Source organism: Cebus imitator, unplaced genomic scaffold, assembly GCF_001604975.1.
Source record: "Cebus imitator isolate Cc_AM_T3 unplaced genomic scaffold, Cebus_imitator-1.0 Scaffold46, whole genome shotgun sequence".
NCBI lineage: Eukaryota > Metazoa > Chordata > Mammalia > Primates > Cebidae > Cebus > Cebus imitator.
Genome location: NW_016107361.1, coordinates 3,663,091 through 3,666,050, shown reverse-complemented (window position 1 = coordinate 3,666,050; position 2,960 = coordinate 3,663,091). Strand labels below are relative to the sequence as shown.

Here is a 2,960-nt window from a genome sequence, read left to right as displayed (position 1 = left end):
AGAGGGGGTTTCACCATGTTGACCAGGATGGTCTCGATCTCTTGACCTCGTGATCCACCCGCCTCGGCCTCCCAAAGTGCTGGGATTACAGGCTTGAGCCACCGCGCCCGGCCACTTTTATCAATTTCTTTATTTTTCATTTTCTTTATTTCTTACCTATTAGCTAATGTTTTTCTTTCCAACAAATGGAAACATACTGTAAATACTATTTTGTAACCAACTTGATTTTTCATATTGATATAACTTCATTCTAACAATTTTCAGTGTAAATTATAATAGTCTATTGAATGGGGTTTTTGCATTTATTCATCGAATTCTTGTTTGTGGATCATTTAAGTACCAGTATATTGATCGAATTCTTGTTTGTGGATCATTTAAGTACTAGTATATTGATCGAATTCTTGTTTGTGGATCATTTAAGTACTAGTACATTGAGAGTGGAAGCAGGTGTGAGAGGGTCCAGCAGAAGAAAACATGGCTGCCAAAGTGTTTGAGTCCATCGGCAAGTTTGGCCTGGCCTTAGCTGTTGCAGGAGGCGTGGTGAACTCGGCCTTATATAATGTGGATGCTGGACACAGAGCTGTCATCTCTGACCGATTCCATGGAGTACAGGACATCGTGGGAGGGGAAGGGACTCGCTTTTTCATCCCATGGGTACAGAAACCAATTATCTTTGACTGCCGTTCTCGGCCACGTAATGTGCCGGTCATCACTGGTAGCAAAGATTTACAGAATGTCCACATCACACTGCGCATCCTCTTCCGGCCCGTTGCTAGCCAGCTTCCTCGCATCTACACCAGCATCGGAGAGGACTATATGAGCGTGTGCCACCGCCCATCACGACCGGGATCTGAAGTCAGTGGTGGCTCGCTTTGATGCTGGAGAACTAATCACCCAGAGAGAGCTGGTCTCCAGGCAGGTGAGCGATGACCTTACAGAGTGATCAGCCGCCTTTGGTTTCATCCTGGAGGGTGTGTCCTTGACACAGCTGACCTTTGGGAAGGAGTTCACAGAAGCGGTGGAAGCCAAACAGGTGGCTCAGCAGGAAGCAGAGAGGCCCAGCCAGATTTGTGATAGAAAAGGCTGAGCAGCAGAAAAAGGCGGCTATCATCTCTGCTGAGGGCGACTCCAAGGCAGCTGAGCTGATGGCCAACTCACTGGCCACCGCAGGGGACGGCCTGATCGAGCTGCGCAAGCTGGAAGCTGCGGACATCGCGTACCAGCTCTCATGCTCTCGTAACATTACCTACCTGCCAGCGGGGCAGTCTGTGCTCCTCCAGCTGCCCCAGTGAGGGCCCACCCTACCTGCACCTCTGCGGGCTCACTGGGCCACAGACACAGTGATTCTTGACACTGCCTTCCTTCTGCCCCCACCCCAGAAATCACTGTGAAATTTCTTGATTGGCTTAAAGTGAAGGAAATAAAGGTAAAATCACTTCAGATCTCTAATTAGTCTATGAAATGAAACACTTTCATTCTTCTCACGTCCATCTACTTTTTTATCTACCTCCCTACCAAAAATTGCCAAGTGCCTATGCAAAGTGGCTTTAGGTCCCAATTCGGGGCCTGCTGGAGCTCTGGCCTTGGCACCAGCATTTCACAGCACGCAGGTAGGGCAGTATGTGATAGACTGGGGAGCACAGGTGTCTGCCTGGGTCCACGGGTAGGCTCCATCCTGTCACTGATGCTGCAAGATTTGCGGATGAGGGCAGTGGCTGAACTGAGAAGGCAGGCCTCCATCTTCCCAGCAGTTCCTGCACAGATGCCGCTGAAGAGAGGTGCTGGGGAGGGGCAGAGAGGAAGCGATCTGTCTCTTACCATAAGGCTGATTCTCTTTAACTGTGTGACCAGCGGATGCAGGTGTGTGTGAACTGGGCACAGATGGAAGAATCTGCCCCTCTTGAGGTGGGTGGGCCTGATTGTTGACCCCTAGGGTCCTATAAGTTGGATGGACTTGGATAGTGAGAGAGGAGGCCTGGACCGAGATGTGAGTCCTGTCGAAGACTTCCTCTCTACCCCCACCTTGGTCCCTCTCAAATACCCAGTGGAATTCCAACTTGAAGGATTGCATCCTGCTGGGGCTGAACATGCCTGCCAAAGACATGTCCGACCTGCGTTCCTGGCTCCCCCATTCAGAGACTGCCCTTCTCAAGGGCCCTGTGCCTGTGCTGGGAAGGAAACAACCATGGGAAGGAAACAAATGTATGTAAACTGCTGTCAATAAATGACACCCAGACCTTCTGGCTCAAAAAAAAAAAAAAGTGCTAGTACATCATAAAATCTATATTCAGATATACAATTTTCCAGTTGGAGGGTATCCGACAAGCAAGGTTCCATATTTTGGTAATTGATATTATTTATATTTTGTTGTTCTTGTGTTTGACTTTGGCAAACATTCTGAGCTGTATCATCTTACGACCTCAACTGGCCCAGTGCCATCACTTTTATAGACAAAGCCATCCTCTGGTGACAGGCAGAGCTCTTGCCTCACAACATGAGATTCTTTCCCTTTCTTGGTCACCTCCTTAAGAGGGAAGCCAATAAATAGTGAATATTTTCCAGGAAGGCTTTGGTTCTGATATATCTCTAAAGCTAGAAATGGAAACTAAATTTTCTTAGTGTTCATCAGATAGTTTCCCATTCTTGCTACATGGAGTGTAAACATACATTTTTGCAAATCAATAGGAGACAAACCAATTGTGTTATTTCCTGTGGCTGCTGTAACAAAGAACCATCACTTTATGGCTTAAAGGAGCAAAAATCTACCCTCTCACAGTTTTGGAGCCCAGAAGTCTGAAATCAAGTTGCTAGTGGGATTGGTTCCTGTTGGACGCTCTGTGGGAGATTCTGTTCCATGCCCCTGTCCTAGTTGCTGGTGGTTGCCTGTAATACTTGGCAATTGTTGGTTTGTAGATCTCCAATTACTCCAATCTCTGCCACTGTCTCCACACAGCATTCTC

At 47.6% G+C, this 2,960-nt stretch overlaps 1 pseudogene across 1 annotated transcript; it reads left to right on the top strand.

Annotated features, from left to right (window-relative positions):
- Positions 1 to 440: 440 nt before the first annotated feature.
- Positions 441 to 2,255, top strand: LOC108303397 (annotated as a pseudogene). The gene has a single exon (XR_001824816.2). The product of XR_001824816.2 is annotated as a prohibitin-like (transcript).
- Positions 2,256 to 2,960: the final 705 nt, after the last annotated feature.